Source organism: Morus notabilis, unplaced genomic scaffold, assembly GCF_000414095.1.
Source record: "Morus notabilis unplaced genomic scaffold, ASM41409v2 Scaffold810, whole genome shotgun sequence".
Classification (NCBI taxonomy): domain Eukaryota; kingdom Viridiplantae; phylum Streptophyta; class Magnoliopsida; order Rosales; family Moraceae; genus Morus; species Morus notabilis.
This window is the reverse complement of record NW_010358940.1, coordinates 234093-256094: the sequence shown is the minus strand read 5'-3', so window position 1 is coordinate 256094 and position 22002 is coordinate 234093. Positions and strand designations below refer to the sequence as shown.

Sequence of the window (22002 nt, the reverse complement as noted above, 5' to 3'; positions counted from 1 at the left end):
AATAAAATAAATGGACCCTAAGATTTGTTATTTGCTCTCAATTTATCAGAGAATTTTGATTGTAGAGCGTTTGTCAAAACAAGTTTTATACGTGCTTAATTATTAGTGTGCTAAGAAAATTTTCCATTATCAGATCTCAATATGCGTACTTTTTTATGAGTTTAATCACATTTTATTGATGGATTTGATATCAATTGAGAGTTTTAATTATCTAATGTATCACGAAACTATTCGCGTTGATGTTTATATCTTTTATTTAGTTGAACACAATTTCCTTAAAAAAAATATTTGTTTAATAGAGAATTAATGCAAAGACCGTGATTGTCAATTCTTCATGGTTGATCAGTTTGACCCCACAAATGGATTTTATTGAAAGACTTACATAATACACAATATGAATAAATTCAATCACGAATATTATAAGCCTGTGAAAAATTTATGAGCCCCAATAAAATAAAGTTGCTTTTATATTTCAACATTTTGAAACCCAATAGTTAATAAATTTTAGTTTTATAATGTGTGGATTATATATATATATTTGTAAACATTAGTACCATTTTCCTTGTAAGACGGTGACACTACTATTTATAGCGAAACTCTCGTTTAAATATTAAAAAAAAGATAGTAATGATAAATTAACTTAAAATTATCAGAGAGAGTGTGAGAGAGAGAAAGCCCCTCAATTGCGTAAGAAATATGTTTAATTGACATCAATTTTGAAAGTTTAATTAAATACTAATTTTTTATTTTTGTAACTCCCCAAATACTAATTAAAAACTTCGGGCTTCTTCTTTTGAGTGAAAAACTAAAAAAAAAAAAAATTGAAGTTACAACTTTATTCGAGTTCATGTTCTTTTACTTTTAATTTGAGTTTAGAAACTCGAACTCAAATTAATGAACAGTATTTTTTCTATTATTAAAAATACTATAACTTTTTCGTTTTAATTCTGATTGAGATGATTTTTTTTCTATGCGTTGACAACGAAAAGATGAATAAAACCCGACCCATATACCCTATTAAAATTTTTCATCAGCATTGAATTTTTATTAAAATACTATCTAAATACAAATTTAAGTTTTGACTCACTCAAACACAAACTAAAAAAGATTCTTATCTCAAACCATAACTCAAATGTACACAACCAAACACAAATTCAAGTTACAAGTTTAAGTCAAGTTATAACTCAAATTCAACTTAAGAATTATACTCAAGTTAAACTCTAAAAGAACAAGTCCTTCATATCTTTGTTTTTTTTACCTCATCCAGTAGAAAAAGAATCTCTGTACACTGTCAAAAATAATTAATTTAGCTGAAATAATGTTGCAAATTAAACACCGACATAAACCAGCACAAGGAAATGTACTTACAAACACATTTTATTGCATGCCAGGGAAACTATTGTTTAGCTGACTTAGAAAATTATCATTAACACATGAAAAGAGAGATAAAATCTCTATTTTTTAAAGGGTTGTTTTTGTTACTAACAAAATGAAATAAAATAAAACCTCTCCTCTCGTTTTTTTATTGTATTGGAACTTTCTCCGTACACTAATATATTATAGATTAAGTTTTCTATCTGTTAGATTTACACAAAATCACGTAAAAGTTAAAAAATATGCAGATCTAACAGTTAAAGGCCCGTTTAGTTCGCTGATTCGAATTTTTAATTCGAGTTGAGATGTGACTTTATGTGAGAGTTTTTTTACTGTAGTAAAAAAGTGATGCGACTGTTTCTAAGAGCTTTTTACTGTATCAAAACTTGAATTCTAAACTCAAATCAGTGAAATGAACGGGACCTAAAAAAACTCGATATACCAATACACCAAACGTACAGAAAATCTCCCTATTTTATTTTCACTTGCGACATAGTTATTGTCACGGCCGTTGAAGTTGTTTGGAGTGAGCGGTGCATCTTAAACAGAGTTCCCAAGAAACACCGGAACACAGCTCTTCTCCGCTTGGTGCTGACTGTTATTGTTACCTTAAACTCCTCTCTTGAGTTGCCTCTATAAATAGAGAATCAACGTGGCCCTTTTTAACAGTTACATATCTTCCGTAGCCAACTACAGTACGCCAGGCACATAAGGAATCTTGACCGTTTAATAGTCTGATATGATCGTTGTAGTGGATAACAATAAAATATTCATCCTTGGGCCCTACTCAATCGTACTTAGGGCTTGTTCATTTGCACTCAAACTTAAAAAAAGTTTGAATTCAAGTTATAACTTTATTTAAGTTCATCATTTTTTGTAAAATTTGAGTTTGAACTTGAGTTTTAACTTGAGTTTGAGACTAAAATCTGAATTTAAGTTCCCCTTTTAACTCAAGTTTCTAAATTCAAACTCAAGTTAATAAATAATATTTTTTCTATTCTTAAAATCGTCATAATTTTTTCATTTTAATTCTGATTGAGATGATTTTTTTCTATGCGTTCACAATGAAAAGACGAATAAAACCTCACCCATATACCCTATTAAAATTTTCCATCACCATTGAAATTTTATTAAAATACTATCCAAATACAAATTCAAGTTTTGACCCACCTAAACACAAATTCAAATAGATTCTCAATTCATACAATAACTCAAATATGCACATCCAAACACAAACTCAAACTAGAGTCGCAACTTAAACCTTACTCAAATACACCTTAACTCAAATCAAGATCTGAACTCAAATTACCCTAACTCAAAAAATACAAATGAACAAGCCCTTACATTTTTATACTATGTGTTTTGGATTTATTTCAAAACTATACCTTTAGTTTTTAATCTCATTAAATATATATCTTTAAATTAGATTTAATACCCATATTTATACTTTTTTACAGTCAACCTTCAATTTTATGTATAAAATACCTAAAGTACCCTTAAATAAAATATAAAAAGAAAAAGACAAAAAAACTTTAAACTTACGGTTTTAACCTTAAAAATATCCAAAATACATTGAAATGAGGTTTTTTGTGTTTTTAATTTTATATTTTGTAATGTTGAAAAGTTTTAGTTTTATTTTCTCTCTTGTTTTTAAGGATAGTTTGGTCATTTTAAAGGTCAAAATTAATTATTGACTGAGATAAGGGATATATTTGTATATTAAATTAAATTTGAAAGTATACATTTGATGAGATAAAAAATTAGAGGTATAGATTTTGAATAAACCTAAAATATAGAGTATAAAAATGTAAATATCCCTTTTATGAATTAAAAATGTCACAAAAGTTCTTCAAAAGAAAAAGAGGAAATTAAGGAGACAAATACCCCTTATAGTGTATGGGTGTAGATTTTTACGTTTTATTCTTGACTAATATCTTTTACAGTTAAATAATTATATTAGTTAAAAGGGAATTAATAAAGAATAATGAGTAAAAATTCAGACTCACACACTCTAAAAGTAAGCTCAAAAATTTTCTCAAAGAAAAATGGGGTTAATACTAAAGCTAGTCCAGTTCATGAAATTTGGGTATTATGACACTTTAGGCCCGCTTGATTAAGTGATTTTGATTATGCCATAATGTTTTTTGTCAAAAAAAATTAAATTAAAAAATTTTTGTCGATGAGTTCTCTCATTAAATTTAAATTCTGAATCAAAATAATAGATTTGAACTCATGAAACAAACAGAGCATTTATTAAATTTTCAAATTCGGTAAGTTACTTTATAAACTTATCCTTTTTGACAGTTTTAGTTCCTAATAATAAAAGTGATGAACAAGCTCTAAAATTTTCAGATAGATCATTATATTCTCATGGTCTAACAACTGAAATTTTCTTTTCTTTTTTACATAAATAGCTATGTAAATTGCAAAATGTTATAGCTTCGATGAGTTTTAATCGTAATGAAGAGAACATTTTGCACATATAGAATATATATTTATGTAATTTCAAGTTAATACGCGATGAATATATGATTATCTACGTTAAAATTCAGAAATCATTCGTCAATTTTAATTTTAGGATCAAAACTGTCAAAAATCAAAAGTTTAAGGACCTATTTATTAAAATGAAAAGTTTAAGAACCAACATGTCATAATATACAAAGGACTAACATGTCATTTTAATAGGCATGATAACCGTATCATATATCGTACGTAACATTTTTCATATGGACTTGTAACGTTTTGATGTGACGTTATAACATTGAAATATTTTTAATGTAACATAATGATAGATTGTTTTCTATTAAATATTACACTTAAATAGAATATACAAAAGATGTTATATTAATGAACAAAAAATGTTACATGAATATCTATTAGAGTGATACAACTATGTCACGGTAGATATTTTATATATATGTGTGTATGTATATTTATATACATGCACACATACAGGTATAACGAGAATGTTGATATTGTTAGAGAACAAACAAATCAAATTTGACTTGTATCTAAATTTAAATCATTAAAAAGTTAGCCAACCAAATGTACGTATATTTTGTTTGTCAAAAAGTTATCAAGGGGTTCTAAATTAGTATGCTGTGACGTTCATGATAATAAAAAGTATTATCCTCAGTTTGCATTAAACTCTGATGAGCCATCAAATGTGATCAAATTTTGTATTATTCAAAATATAATTCGATTATGACATGATAGGATTCAAAACACACATTATGAATAGAGTTAGTTCTATTAAACGTTAATTAGCATCTTATACTTTTTTATTGGTGTAGATAAGTTGAAAGTTGCACAAGTTTTTGGGTCATCAATTTCCTACCGCCCTCCCTAATTTCTTTGGAGGGAGCAAACTCATGTTGACATTAGTAAGAGAGAAGGATTTAACCATCAAATCTTAAAAAGCAAACCAACATTAAAATCAAGCAAAACTTGTAAACAAAAATACAGCTTATCATAAGCCTAATAAAATTCTAATTCTAGTCGTAAATCTTAAACTCATTCTTTTTTTTTTTTTTCTTTTCTTGACAAAAAAATAGTATCACTAAACAAATCAACATAAAATCAAAACATAATTAAAGATATTAGAGAAATAAAGATAACTAAAGGAACTATAAATAAGTTCCTCATAGAAAACATTAAAACCTAACAAACACCAACCATTAAAAAAATAAAAAATGCCCCTCAAAAAATTAAACAAGGATAAAAAAGACAGGAGCAGGGAGATGGTGAAAAGAACGTAAAAAAAAAAAAGAAAGAAAGAAAAGAAGAACAATGACGAACGACCGCTTCGTCCAATGGGCAATGAGGCTAAACAGTACGCGATGATGTCTGGGAATTGGGCAAGGATGATTGTTGTGAAAATCGCAAGTACTCAAAATTGATTAATTCTAAAATTATTTAGAGGACTGAATAAATGAGAATAATAAATAAATAAATAACAATAAAAATAAAAATAATTAACTAAAATAATAAAAACAAATGTAATATTCTAAAATTATTTGAACCACTGAATAAATGAAAATAATAAATAAACAAATAAAAATAAAAATAACTAACTAAAATAATAAAAACAAACGTAATAATTAAAACACTAGAGCATCTGATTTCACCGTAATTAATCCACTTTAATTTTTCAATTTTCATTATTTTAATTTATTATCTAAATTAATAGTAAAAAATTCCTAATTTGTTCAATGCTCGCTTAAGAATCACACTAAAAATCCCCTCAATTGCTAACAAAATATATTCCTATGTGAATTACAATAATCAAAGAGTCATTATCGTTTCATGGATTTTCAAGTAGCGATCACACATACCATGCAAGTATATTCCTATCTCACATGTAATTTATGATATTCAACACAATGAACTCGACACCTAATTTTCCTTCCAGTTCTATTATGATTAACCAATCATCTAATTAGTGGCTAATTAATTAGAAGCAATAAGAATAATGAAGAATACTCAACTAGGGAAAATAAAAATAAATAACTTGAATAAAAGAAATTAAAATATCATAGTTAGGCTAAATAAGAGCTCTAGCAAAATAAAACTAAAACATAATTGAAATTAAAATCAAGAATTCTAATATCTCAAATAACAAAAATACAGAGAAAAGAAAATTAGAAAGAAAATCTCATGTAGAGATGTCACTGGTCTTCAAACTTGACTCTCTTATCTTCAATATGCAATTTTTGATATTCACAATATTTTCTCCTTTACAAAATCCTAAAACCTAAAAAGAAAAATTCTAAATAAAATAATAATCCTAATAAGTGACCAATTTTTCAAAATAATTTCCCCGAATATTTTCTATATTAGCTCTCCGACGAGGTTCTATTATTTTGGTCTGCATGAAGAAATTGTGCCCAAGGGTCTTCTCTTTGAATTGCGGCTGAGAGACTTGTGGCATGTTTACTTACTAGGATTGAAGAATGAGAGTGGGAAATGAGAGTCAATCTCATGTTTACTTGCTCTTTTTTATCCTGAAATGAGAGTGAGATTGGTGGGCCCCACTCAAATTTGGGATTGAGGAATGGAATTAGCACTCCCATGCCCCCCTTAGGATTGAGACTCCCATTCATAATATTAATATTAATATACTATTATACCATTATTTTACTTATAAATACACAATTAAAAATAAAATTCAAAAAATAATAAATGCAACATATATTTATTATTTTAGTACCCAATTATTACACAAAATATTTTAATTATGATTAATTTTAATATAATAAGTACACTATATTTTTTAAATTGAAAATATCAAATTGATTTAAAGGGTATATTAGTATTTTTACACTTTTTCATTTCGATTCTGTGTGTAAGTAAACGTATGAATGAGTTTTGAAATGACTCCGATTCCGAATCTTATCACTAAATAAACAGCTTATTCTGACTCTAATTTCTCACTCTGAATCTTACCCACTCCAAATCTTGTCTACTCTAATTAATGTTCATTCTGATTACGTGTAGGTAAACATACCATTGATATAAAGTCTCCAAATCAAACGTCCGCGAGGAGAAAGAGGGAGCAAAAGCACTAGGGCTGCTTATCCCATAGCCACGTTTCAATCAGGTACTGGGCAAGAATAATTGGCGCCATGTGGTGAGCTGGGAAAGGAAAGCTTGCTTCTGATGCGAATTTTCCTTTGATTTTTGACGCATTTTTAATCCCATATACGATTCCAAAGCCATTTCACCTAATTAACCTACACAAATGAGATAATTGAATAATTAGAGGGAAAAACTAACGAAAATAAACTAATAATGAAATTAAATAAAGCAAAATAAATCGAAAGAAAACTAAACTAAAAATCAAATAAAATAAATAAAAATCTCAAGAACAAAGTCAATTTAGAAGCAAATAAGGGAGGAAATAACTCTATTTTATAGAATTATCAATGATGACATCTTTAGAACCTTAAAAGCTTCTCTAAGAGATGCTAGCATCACTTTTTTTATCACTCTATTTGTCATTTTTTTCATTTAATGTTTGACACATGGATTTCATTGTCTCATTTTCTGTTAAAATAATAATATATTATGTTAATAGAATTTATGTGTCAAATAATGAATATAAAAAATAACAACAAAAAAGAGTAATAGAGAAAATGACACTAGCATTTTTCTTCTTAAAAGTATGTCAAGGCTCATGTTTGGGGATTAACTTATCAAAACATATAATAATGAGTTCTTGAAACTGTTGTTAAAATACGCGTGATAGAGAGAGAGAGAAAGTGGTGTACAGAGCTGGCCAGAGTTTCGGGCTGCCTCCGGGTGCATCGCCGGACTCCTGGCCACCCATCTTAGTCCTCCGATTCACCTTCTCGTAGGCTTCTTAGTGGTGGTGGCGATGTTAGGTGTCATCATCCTTTTGGGCCGGATCGGACTTGGGTAGGAGGGTGGTGGCTGGATTTCTTGTGTGTCTCTCGGCGTGTCCTTGGTTTGGCAGCTAAGCTCCTTGGAGGATTCGATCCGCACAGTGGCAGGCTTCTTGCGGTGGCGGTGGACTCTCTCGCTGACTAGTCCTTTGCTAGATGTTCATGTTGGTGGTGTTTGGAGTTGTATTTTAATGTGTGTTTCTGTGTATATTTTTCTTTTTATTGTGTTGGTAATAGCGAAGGTAATGGTTTCTTTATGGAGCTAGCGGTGACCTCTGTACTACATGTTATGTACTCTCAATTTACCAGATGCCTCCATTAATTGTAAAGATCTTATTAAAATGAGCCTTGTATGTACTCTATTATTTGTGTACCGAGAAATTTGTCCGTCGTCGGGTCTCGGTACTAGGGACGGATGCCCATAGAGAAAACAAGAAAGTGTTATATATGAATGATTATATAGAGCCATATATTAGGAATTTCAGGATGTGCCTCCACTTATTAGTGTAATAGTGTTATCAGCAGTCAGCTTGCTTTTTTCTTTGCTACTGGTTTTCAGCATGCTGTTTAAAAGCTTGGGCTTGTTTGAAGAATCTATCTTTTAGGCTTTGACACTCCTTCCAAAGTAGGTAACAGATTGAAGATTGTGATTGCCTCTGACGCTGCAGTTGACAATAGTAAGCCAAGTCTCTTTATTAAAAGTGGAATATGGCAAGAGGGGTACCCAAGAGAGGAGTATGGCTGTTCATGGGTTGGGTTGGTGCGGGGTAAGACTTTTTTTTTCCCGTCTCAAAAGGTGCGGGTTGCACATATTTAGCCCCAACAATATTAAAAAAATTTCACAACCCAACGATGTTCGGGTTGGGTTGGGGCGGTGCGGGGTGGGTTGGGTGGTCAGTTTCAACATTCAAAAAATTAAAGACTTAAAGTTCAATATAATATTCAAACTTCATCATTAAATAGAAATAGCAACCATCCTTATCAGTCCGGCGAGAGAGCACCGGAGAAAGTGGGCAAGACGGCGACCGAGAGGACTGAGCAATGAGGCGAGAGTTATGAGGGGGTTCACGAGAGGGAAAGAAGAGGGAAAACTGAAAAGAAAGAGGCAATAAGAGGGGGTTCACGGGAGGGGAGACCGAGAATGAGATTGTGAACCCTAATGTTAGCGAGCCTAGGGTAGAACTTGGGCAGTTCGGCTTGGGCCAAAAGCTTGGGGGTATGTTGTGCGGATTGGGTTGGGGATTGCGGGTTGTTATGGGCCCAACTCGCAATCCGTCCCAAACACTTCGGGCCAGAGGTATAATGAGCCGCAAATTTAAAAATAATGCTGCGGGTTACTTTTTTTGACTTGAATTAGGACATGATGAGTTAAATTTACGGGTTGTTCGGGTTTATGAACAGCCCTAGAGATGAGGATTATAGCACCCCGTGGTTGGTCCTTGTGATCTTAGCTATGCATAGGTCATATCTTCAAACATATCCAGTACATTACGGAAAAGTACAACCTTTTTTTTGTTTTTTTGTTTTTTTTTCACTTTTTTTTTCAGCCTGACATTAAAGCCCGATTAGGATCGGGCTGGACATTTATAAGGTAAATTAGTAAGAAAATAAATAAAAGAAGGAAATTCAGATGAGCCAATCGGAAAATTCTTTTAGGCCCAATCAATCAGTCTTGTTTAGTTTTCCCCATTTAGCTCAGCTTCAAATTGTAGTTCTAACAAAACTAAGTAGACGTTTAGTTCATAAATTTAGAATTATAATTTAAAATTATTTTTGATTTATGTATATTTTTTGTGAGAGAAAATACTATAACAAACCACGAACCATGATTCAAATCATGACACGAATACACTAACTAAACACACCCTATCAATATTATATTGTATCAAGTTTTACTATAAGGTCATTTTGTTCTCAACCCGTCATTACTTTAAAAATACTAAAGTAGTCAATCTGTTCTCAATCCTTCGTTACTTTGAAAATATTAGAGCGTCCTAATTAATACCAGAAAGACCTCAATAACAGAGCGAAAGATTGTTGTTAGGAAATGTTGACGGTAGAATTTCGTCAACAGAATTACGCCGGATTACTACTTGGTATTCTATTGGGTTACCGGCCTGAAATTGTTTATATATTTGGTGTAATACTGCTAAAGTGCTTTTGGTGGTACAGTAATTTAAGAAGTGCGGAAGTGGTGCCTGAATGTATATAAAAGACACGCAAGTTTTATAGTAGTTTACTCTGTTAATCAAGAGCTACATCCACTGTGTATTGTATATCTTTTTTCTCTATTGTTATTACATGAAAAAGATACCCCTCCTCCTTTGGGGCTCTACCCCTTTTATAATATAATGATTACTTTGTGGGTGGTTCTTCTTTGTAGGCCTATCCACTTGAGTGGCCTACTACCCTATGGGCCCAGATCATAGCCTGTCAACACATTTTGCACTGTTCACTCATCTAATTTGTCCCTTATTACGGCTCTGCAGATTCTGTAATCCTCAATTGTCCATTACAGGCAGTCTTAGGGACTCATAATTAATCCCTGCGCTACTGATATTTTTGGAACCAGACGCAACCTGCCTGTGTTAGGGATCTTTATTGAGACACTCCGTAACCCGCTCTCTACCCTCGACGTCTATACTAGGGAACTAGACTCTTCACTTGACTGGCTCTTGTGGAGCTTCCAATGCGTAGGTCATATAGGCATCGACGGTCTTGAGTGGTCAGCGGTCTAAGGATTCATCCGTACGTTTGGCCTTTCCAATCATTCAGAAGGAAAACAAGGCTCATACGTCGACTGTTATCTGTTGTGACAAACATAGAGCCACGTAGAGCGTTATCACCGTCCCATGTGTTAGCGTACATTTTCTCATATAACAGGAAGGTTAATAACTACAATAAATATTCAATCAAAATTAATCGATATCATCATTATTTAGAATGCTCTATTATTCAAATATAAAACATTATGATGCATAATCCGGACTTTTTTTTTTCATGAAATTAACGTGTACATTTTCTTTCTTGGACGGGAATACATACGTTAGTTAAAAACATAAAGAGGAAGGAAAAGACGGAAAGAAAATTAAATTGCATCTCTTTAATAGCAATGCAACGACAAACATTATTGTTGAATAATATCGTGCTACGTGCTTATGAATTTTAGTTGGACTTTAGTTTAAAGTGATGTTTTCCCAATCTTTTTAAGCCATAAAATAAGTTTCTAATTGTTTATGGGGCTATATATAATTTTTAAATAAACAATAAACACACACATAACATATAGGGTGTATTTAAAATTTGTTTCAGATTGTTTTGAAAACATTTTTCATGTATTTTGAGATAAAAAATAAAACAGTTTGCAAACCTTATTTGTTTAACAAATATTTTGAAAACAAAAACAAAAACAAAAATCAATAAGAATAGTTTTTATGAAAGAATTAAAAACGATTAAAAGTTATTTATTTATTTTTTTTGTTTTCATTTTCTAATACTTATCAACAATGTTATCATATATTAATTAATAATTATAACCAAACACGATTTGATTTTTTTATTGTACTCAAAATAACATTTGAAAAAATCAACTAAACGTAATTTCAGAATCGGTCACAGAATTATTCTCAAAACAAATGATTCTCAAAACAATCTCATTTTTACTTTTGTACTGAAAATAAAATCATTTTAAAAATTTTACCAAACGGGCCCATAGTTTTTTTTTTCTTTTTTTTTTTCTCTCTTTCTTAGGTAATCCTTAAAAGTGCATGAGTCTGGATTTTTATCATTTATTCTTGATTCATAACATTTTTAGTCAAATAATTACACTAACAAAAGAGTATTTATTAAAAATAAGAAGTAAAAGTCTAGACTTATGCACTCTCAAATGTAAATTCTGTAATTTTCTCTTTTTTTTTTTTTTTTTTTTTTTTTTTTTTTTTTTTTTTTTTTTTTTTTTACAAACGCTTGAGGGCAGAACCTTAATTAGCTCGTTAGAGAAAGACCTGATGAATGCTATTCAAAAAATGACTCAGACCCTATTTGATTCATGGGTTCTAGCTCATAGTTTTAATTCTGTTTTAATATTTTTTCTCACAAAAAATTTAAATTTAAAGCTCCCACCAATCACTTCTCTCACAAATTACATAATCAAAATTTTTAAACTCATGAACTGAGTACATTTTTTATTATTTTCTTTCCACTACTACATACCCAATGTCGGTCCACATAATTTATTGACCAGGTAAAGTCTAATAATGACTATGAAGTATCCAACAAAGAAAATTATCTCTACTGTAGAAGAAAACGTATAGTTAATTAGTGTTGATCTCCCTCATCAATGTGAAAAGGAAAGAAATTACTCTGCTTTTGTCTAACTATGGGCTTCGTCTCCGAGGGAGAGACTCAAGTTTAATTGTAGCTTTTAAAAGAAAATAAGACAAATACTTTTTTAAATACACGAGTTTAAATTTTTGTTATTTATTTTTTATTAATATCATTTTTTAATTAAATAACTATATTAAGTAAGGATATTAATCAAAATTAAGTGGTAAAAATCTAAACCTACCCTTGTGATAATTTCAGCAATTTTCTCTAGCTTTTAACTGCATGTAACCTTACTAGTTAGAGTACTCCTAAGATTAGTTTGGAGTTCTCCTAGATCTCTGCATCTTGCATTTTGGCCTAATCACAGTTTACACACAGGCATTATACAAATTAGGATAAAACAGTGCTAGAAGATAATATATATATGCTAAATCATATAATACGGTACATGTGAATTAATGTGATGGATGTATCACACATATATAATGGGCCATAATGAAATGTACACAAAGCCCATTTCTAATTCAAAGGCCGATGGACTCTTTCTTGTCTACACATCATGACCACCCCATTAAATCAATGACTCTTTCTTTGTTTTTGAGGCTTGGCCCATTACGATGAGAGAGACAATGTTGATTCTTGATTCCAAAGACCGTGGAAAAGAGAGTTCTTGATCCTCTTTTCGTAGCAAATTATAAATATACTAAGGCTCTGTTTACCTTACCGATTTGAGTTTAGAATTTAAGTTTTGTTACAATAAAATATTTTAAAAAATAATCACATTTAATTTTTTTATTACAGTAAAAAATTATCACATAAAGTTATATATCAACTCGAATTAAAAACTCGAATCAGCGAACTAAACGGGCGGTAAAAAAGGGCTCGGAGGTACTGTTCATGCAGACCAAATTTACTATTCCTTCTACAATGAAATGACGCTTTTGCCCTTTATTTACCGCTCTCTTCCTCTTCTGGTGCAAGGGCATTTTGGTCTTTAGGTGGGGATATCTTTGTCTTTTTGCGTGTCATTAGTTTTTTTTTTTTTTTCATTTGCGCCTCTTTCTTTCGTGCTTTTATTTTTCTGTTCCACTCTGGTTCTCTTCGCTCCCTTCGTCCTCCTGGGAATCCTGCATTTCTCGCTTTGTGCTCTCAATCTTTTCGTTCTATTGGTCTCATTTGGTTGTAAATTTTGGGATTTTATGGATTTTTCCTCAATTTGTTTGCTCCGTCCGGTTTGGTCCCAAATTTGGGGCTTTTGTTTTTCCTTTTTTATGGGTTCCTTTGCTGCTTTGAGTTCTGACTTACATTTGATTTTCTTTCCGTTCTTCGTGCATGCCTCTCTAATTTCTCCCCATCTTTCTGGATTTGTATCTTTTCTGCTCCTTTTTTATTTGGAAAAAGGGACTTTTGGGTTCTTATTGTCTCCTGTTGATTCATTTTGGTTTTGTTCTCATTTTCGTGTCATTTAGGTTAAAAGTTTGAGGGATTTTATGGATTTTTTCTTTGTTCGTTCCTTTCCTTTGATTTGGCCGAAAATTTGGGGGTTTTATTTGTTTTTTCTTTCATGTTCCTAGGCTGCTTCGATTTGTGATTCATGTCCGATTTTCTTCCCGTTCTTGGGACCTCTATAACTTTTCTTCGTTGCTTATGATTTTGTTCCAGTGCATGTTATCCCCTTACTTTTCTTCGGTTTTTTCTCATTTGTTTTCTCCCGCCGTTTTTTTTCCTTTATTTTTTTTACATGATTGGCTTCTTAATATCTAATATAATTTCCTGATGAGTAATGCATGCTGTTCTGTTGATTCAGGTCCTCCATCCTTTGCTTTCATGGATTTTTTGTCGCAGGACGTCTGTTTGCATGGCTGGAATTTCTCTTGCCTCCTTTTCTACCGCGTATGGGTAATCTCAGATTTTTTATGTTTCATTTATTGACATGCTGAGTTGTGGTGCCTATGTTGCTGATTTGTGTTGCTAGCTTCGTCATTTGCTCTCATTTCACTGCAAAACCAGCGTATTGGTTTTGTGATTTAATTAACAAATTTAAATTTTTTACCCTCTGTAAACCGACTATGCCCTGTTACGTGTTGTGTTATTATATGTTGCTCACTGTTCATACATGCTTTTTGCTTCCTTATTTATGAAGAATGTTGCTTTGGATCGATTCATTGTGTTTCCCCTGTCCCTTTCTCTTGCTCTTGCCAGTTTTTCTCCTCTGTTTTATCCCACATCATTTACCGCTTCGTCCCACCCATGATCATTTACTGTTCTGCTCTTTTACTCTTCTATCGTTGACTGCCTATCTTTATCTTTGTTTCATTTCTGATCATTTACTCCGTCATTCCATTTTTCATCATTTACTGCCCTGTTTTCCTATTTCTTTACTTCTGACCATCTCTGAGTTTCTCTGGTTTCCTGATATATCATTGTTAAAGAAGTGTTTGGAGCATTTCAGGTACCATTAATAGCCCTTGCCGATAATTTTTGAATGTTCTTTGCTGATATTGCATGTATTCCTTTCCTGTAGCATTATTGATATGCATTGTTTTCCTTTCATCATGGCTGTTGCTGTATACCTTTGTTGTTTAATTAGTACCTCTTATTCATGTACAATGTTGGTAAAAGTCCTCCTTTATTTAATAAATGCTGTCAATTTCTCTGCGTTGTTTTTTTTTGCCCCCTTTTTTTTTCCCTATCCTTTACTGCTTAAATATGCCTACGTATTTACTTTCACTTTATTTATTTCTTAACAACATACGTGCTTCACCTACCTCTCACTAACATATTTATACACATGTCTTTATCCCGTATACTTTAGCTTTAGGTTCCTTTTTTTTTTTCCTTTGTTTTTTCCCCTTTCCCTCCCTATATGGCAATGATGACTAAACTTGATTTGTACATGTCAGCCTTTATATGATTTGTTCAAAGATTGATGTGAATGTATTTTCCTTATTTTGATTCTATTTTTGTCTTCCCTTACTGATTCATAATTTTTTACTCTTTTTCCCTCTAATTCTTACCTACTCTCACGTTTTAGTCTTTCTTTGGCTTACGTTTTTTTTTATCAGAAGTTAGTTTTATATATATATATATATATATATATATAGTGCCTCTGTTTTTTTGGTTTCTTACAATATGTTCTTCATGATATTAATTTATATTCAATCCCTCATATTTTTCCATTGACTATTCAAGTCTTTGTTTCTTTATCTATATAATATATTCCTTTTCATTCCTATTTTATCCTTCTTCTGTTTTATTGTGAATGATTTACTTGGAATTATTTCTTGTTCCTAGACCCTTATTCTATTGTACATAATAGAGTGCGATAACAGTCTTGCTTTTAAAATTTTCCCCTTTTTCGCCTTGCGTTTTTCCCTCCTGTCCTTTTGTGTTGCTGACCCCATGGCTCCTGTGCTGTTTAAGTTTTTTTTGTTATTGTCTTATTCCTGTTTTGGCCTCAGCTTTTGACTCATTTCATACAAATGGAACTCTACCTTCCTATTTGTTTCCCAATTTGCTCAAGTTTTTTTCATTCATCTGATAGTCTCTGGACAACATCGTATTTTAGTCTGCCTCACCCATTTTACAAATCATTATCAATATGGCAGGTATAACACCTTATTAATCTTCATGCTTTTGTGCAGTTGCCCATATTAGGCAGCCATAAAAGTGCCATAGATATATAAGTTTGTGTGCCCATCATACATTGTTGAAAACAGTGAATGTCTGAGCCATGGTTGCCAACCATTTCTTTAGTGCCTTACATTGTTATATTATAGTTTCATTACTCTTCTTCAACCATTTCTTTGGGCATCCTATTTCTTTGCTTATTTACTTATTCACTTATTCACATCCCTGTATTTAGTGGGATTCTTTATTATTTAATGCTTCATGTGTTTACTGTTCTACCCTTTACGGTTATTCGCACGTCCTTTATTCATATTCGGTCTGTCATACCTAAGACAAATAAATATCTATTTTTATATGTTTTCAGGATGTAAATAGAACATTGTAACATAATAAAGTCGCATATTCTTTGATCTCTATAGGCACGATGATTTATTCAGGACGTGTATAAAATGCTATAAATAGATATTAAAACAATTATGTGCCATCATGGAGTAAGATAAAGCATAATGTACATAGTATTCTCATCACATTTCTGCTCTTGAAAGTTTATTGTACTTATCATCATCATGTAAAATAACCAAACAAAAACATTCTAACATTCATGTTTCATTAGTTCTTTCTTCTCCTTCTCTCCTCTCCCCTTTTTCCTTTTTTCCCCGTGCTTATTTATTACTTCATTTCTTTACTTATTTATTTGTATTTTTCAGGTTTACTATCATTCCCTGCCTCATACTTACTACCATCTGCACTTGCTTCCTTGATATTCAGGACATGGAACTATATTTATAGCACTTAAGGTATCATTAACGACTCTTATCCATAAATTTTTAATCACTGCTACTGATATTGAATCTGGCAAGTTCCTATTGCAATGTTAATGTCTACTATCTATCGCTCCTTATCCTTATTCAGATATTACCAATCAAAGGAGCTGCTAAAAATTTTTCCTTACTGTTAGAAAATATATAGCAAATTACAAATATAAATTTACTATGTCTCTTGCTTTACAAATCAGTGATCCCAACACATTGACCTTTTGTTTCATTTCTTTTTCACTCACATGCATGTACATGTACTTCGCCTTAGTATATTTTAGTCTTGATGATATCTCTTTTCTTAATACGCATATATATAGACTATTGTGACCATGATGATAACCAATTTCCACATATTGAATCCTACATAATTTGTCCAAAAACTGCTCTCAATATCTTCCTCTTCCTTTACTTCTCACTCTATCTACTTTCTTTCATTAAAACTTTTGACTTATTTATTTGCCCTCCTCTTTACCTATTCCAATATCTCTTATCTTTTCTTTTCCTATTGCTATACAATGATTTTCTCCCTCTATTGTCGTTGTCTTATAAAAACATAAAAAACCATTATTGAACACATTCTAAATATATACATTTAATGCACATTATGATCCAATTTATAATTCACTATTCATTATTCATCCACGTTTAACTGACAGCAGATAATGCAACATAATAACAGCCCTGCATCTTTTTTCCTTCTTATTTTCACATCCGAGCAACCATCTTCGTCACTTTCTTAAGCACTTGGCTGTGGTCATACTGTTTTATCTCTATCTTTTTATTCTTTATTTGCTCTCTGCCCGTTCCTTTTATTTTGTTGTTGTTGTTTGGTCACTGTTTTGCCATTCCTATTGGCTATTTCATGGCTACCCAAACTTGCTTCCCATTTCTTCCGCCATTTACATCTGCTTTGCTGCATTTGCTTCCCTTTTAGCCCCCCTTCTTCTCCCCTGTTCCAGGTTTAGTTGACAACAAATAATACAACAGAATAACAGCCCTGCATCTTTTTTCCTTATTTTCACATCTGAGCCGGCTTCTTCACTTTCTTATGCACTTGACTGTGGTCATACTGTTTTATGCCTTATCTTTTTGTTCTTTATTTGCTCTCTCTCTTCCTTTTGATTACTTTATCAGTATGGAACTCTGTTTTTTTGTTGTTTGGTTACTGTTTCGCAATTCCTATTGGCTATTTCATGGCTACCCAAACTTACTTCCTATTCCTTCCTCCATTTACATCTGCTTTGCTTCTTATGCATCCTTTTTTCCCCCCTTCTTCTTCCCCGTGCCCGCAGCTCCACTTTTCTTCATTGATCTTTGTTTTGTCATTCTTTCCCGCGCATAAAAAAACTTCCCCTCCACACTTCTTTCCTTAACTGAGCCGGTGGTCTTTGGACAAATTTATATTTTACTCCGATCAACTATTTCATCTAATACATAATTGACAATATGTGCACCGAATATAATGCCTTACTATTATTTGTGCCTTTGTGTAGTTGCCAATAGTAGGCAGCCACAAACTGTTTACGAGTATATAAGTTCATTGATTCGTCATATATTGTTGAAAATATTAAGTATTTGAGCCACTATTGCTATACAAAAATATTGTAGTACTTATGTATTATAATCCCTTTTACCCTCTATTTTACCTATTTATTTTTCCCCTTATTCAATCACTTATTCATTTATATTTCCTTTGCTTCCCTCTCATTTAATCCCTCATCTTTTTATTGTCATATCCTTTACTTTTAACTACTAAAACCTAACATGATTTGCTTCTTTAATTATTATTGCTTCATAACTTCATTTACGTAGTATACTCTCCCTTGTTTATTTTAGTAATTTCTATTCATCCTTTTTTTCATTCTTCATGTTACTAACTAATTTATTTATTTATTCATTTTTGTTTTGCCAGATATTTTATTCCCTTCTCTACGTTGTTCATAAATTTGTAGGGCTACATTTTATTATAAGACCTATTTAATCTATTTGTTCATTTATAAATGAAGCTGAGAATATACAGATTTATAGATCAATTTATTTATTTATGTATTTTGTCTTCATTAATTCAATGCAGCTATGTAAATTTCAAACTTTCGTTCTTATACATGTTCTAATACTATTTCCTTTATCCCAAATACATAAAGATATCAACGCATAGGGACATAGTTACAAATTTTTTCTTTTACGTGTTCTTTAGTCATGTATTTAACTGATAAATTACCATTATCTTATTAATTCTCTTTGTAAAATATTGCTTGATGGCTTAATTCTAGAATAAACTATAGAACAAATTATAAATGTAGTCACAACTTAATAAATTTGTTATTATAAAATTATTGCCTTTAACATTTCTAACCATTTCCAACGCAGTATAGCCAATAATAAATACGTTAATTAATTAAATTCCTTTTTTGCTTCAGATCTCAAATACTTTGACATTACAAAAGCATATGGATAGGAAAAAAAATTCCTTTTTTGCTTCAGATCTCAAATACTTTGACATTACAAAAGCATTTGGATAGGAAATTAATTCAAAAAAAAACCAAGAAGACGAAATCAATACATACATCGCACCATTTTCTAAACAAATCCAGAGCTCATTGATACACATGATGAGCGCCAAAATCAGACAAACTAAATTGTATAATACGCGTCAACAAGACCATCTCGGTCTAAATCTGATATGATGCTGACACACCTTCAGTCCCAAAGAGAAATCCCTGAATCATCATCTTCCTCAACAGTTGAAAATGACACTCAAAAACGTAATTTCCTCACCTATATTAATTACTGTATTCCAATCATTAAAAAACCTTTACAGGGCAACAATACTAATTTGTTGTATGTTATTTTTATCATTTTCTTTTTCCTACCTTTTTAGGCATTACGAATTCATACATTGGCCTTGGAGATTGCTCTTGCACCTGTCGCCACTGTGGTGCCTTATTTTGGTTCAATGAATGAATCAAAAGCAACAACCAAATTAAATATTATCTTTGTTGTAGAGATGAAAAAATAACTTTACTCTTCATTAAACAAACTCCTTCTATATTAGATAAATTACTTGATTATCATGGAGGATTAAGCAATACACACTTTCGAAAGCGGACAAGTACATTATGAAATAAGATATTTATTACCAATAGATAATAACCGTCCAAAATTTGCACAACTTTATGTCTACGATAAAGAAAACGAAATTGAAAATCGAATAGCAACATCATTCTCAATTGATGATCAACACAAAACTTTAATTCAATTTATAATTGAAAATTTGATCAAAATGGTTAATAGTACAAATAAATTAGTCAAACTTTTCCGAATGATAAGAGATAGATATCAACAACATGAAATACCATTCATGAAACTGAGACTTATAGGACGAAGAAGCACATATAGCAGTCAGTATGAATTACCCACTTTAAACGATATTGGTGACAACCAAATTAAATATTATCTTTGTTGTAGAGATGAAAAAATAACTTTACCCTTCATTAAACAAACTCCTTCTATATTAGATAAATTACTTGATTATCATGGAGGATTAAGCAATACACACTTTCGAAAGCAGACAAGTACATTATTTCATAGGATATTTATTACCAATAAATAATAACCGTCCAAAATTTGCACAACTTTATGTCTACGATAAAGAAAACGAAATTGAAAATCGAATAGCAACATCATTCTCAATTGATGATCAACACAAAACTTTAATTCAATTTATAATTGAAAATTTGATCAAAATGCTTAATAATACAAATAAATTAGTTAAATTTTTCCGAATGATAAGAGATAGATATTAACAACATGAAATATCATTCATGAAACTGAGACTTATAGGACGAAGAAGCACATATAGCAGCCAGTATGAATTACCCACTTTAAACGATATTGGTGGTCTAATAGTTGGAGACATTAGTGAATACGAACAAGGAAGAGATATTATAATCGAAGATAGAACAAGTAATTTACAAAGAATTACAAAACTACATCCATGTTACATGGCACTTGCCATTTTTTCTTCCTTCACTTTACAAAGGTTGTATCAAATCCTGTTCATATTGGCTTTTGTATCCTATATCTCACTACTTCTTATGTCATTGACCTTAGCTTTTCTACCTATTCTCAATAGAAAAACAATATGACTTTTGCTATTTTCCCTTCCATTATGTCTTTATTATACAACTCTTTATTTCTTTATTTCTTTCCTTTCCTGGTGCCATTTTTTCTTCTCTTTTTTTTCCTTCACTTTACCAAAGTTGTATCAAATCATGTTCCTATTGGCTTTTGTATTCTATATCTCACTACTTTCTCTATCATTGGCCTTAGCTGTTCTACCTATTTTTATCTAATTGAAGGCTGAATACAAATTACTTATTTAATATCCTTATCTTGCCTTACTCTATCTCCTTATTTGGGTAAAATGAAAACTTATTACACATTGTTCACACAGGTGGAATTTGGTACTATCCTATAGTCATCTTTGCAGAGTTATATTGTTTCTTTGATACTGTTATTTTTCCCTTCCTTTTAGTTCATCGGGTAGTCTTTGGACATATCTATACCTTACTACGGTCATTTATTCTTTGTTATGAATATAGTATAATCTATATGACAAATGTAATATTTGACTAATTTTTGTGCCTTTATGTAGTTGTCATAGTTGTTGCTATTAGGTAGCCATAAAAATGTCATAAAAATATAAGTCAAATCATTTACCGCACATTGCTGACAATATTTAATGTCTGAGACACAATCACTACATAAAAATGTTATCACTCTTAAGTTATCAGTTTCTTCATATTCAATTTTTTTCAGCACTTATATATTTACTCTTTTGATTAATCTATCTTTTGCTATCGCTCTTTATGTCATTCGTATTAGCAAATACTATTATAGGAAATCTTTTGTCAAATGCTTGATAGATGACGCATGACTTGAAGATAGGAAAATATAGATATAAATTCTTTATTTTTTATTTTTTAGGCATATAATATATATGTCTATATATGTATATGTATATATACACTAATACTGTACTTTTCTCTGAACATATAACATCCAATAAAATTTTTTTGATAAGCATATAATATACATATGTCTATATATGTGTATGTATATATACTAATACTGTACTTTTCTCTCAACATTTTACATAAATCTACATATATATATATATATGTATAACCTGATATTGCACAAAAAAACTTTAGACTTTCAATACAATAAAAATTTTCCCCGCAACGCGCGGGCACAAGACTAGTTTGGATTGAAAAATGACAACTCCTTTATCCAATACTGACGGAACTAAAAGTAAAAATCTTTTATGAAACTAAAACAAAAAGAAACTGTTACTTCACTGAAGACAAAAATGACAACTCCTTTACCCAATATGTGAACTTTATATTTTTTAGCTCCATCACAAACTGAAATACGCTAACGTACGA

At 31.1% G+C, this 22002-nt stretch overlaps 1 long non-coding RNA gene across 2 annotated transcripts; it reads left to right on the top strand.

The window, feature by feature from the left end:
• Window positions 1–13199: 13199 nt before the first annotated feature.
• Window positions 13200–18553, top strand: LOC112090715. 2 transcript variants are annotated; one of them, XR_002901780.1, is made up of 4 exons: window positions 13200–13283; window positions 13912–14003; window positions 16442–16531; window positions 18465–18553. It is a non-coding gene; the product is annotated as an uncharacterized LOC112090715 (long non-coding RNA). The 2 variants fall into 2 exon arrangements; XR_002901779.1 differs by lacking the exon at window positions 13200–13283 and having other exon boundaries at window positions 13620–14003.
• Window positions 18554–22002: the final 3449 nt, after the last annotated feature.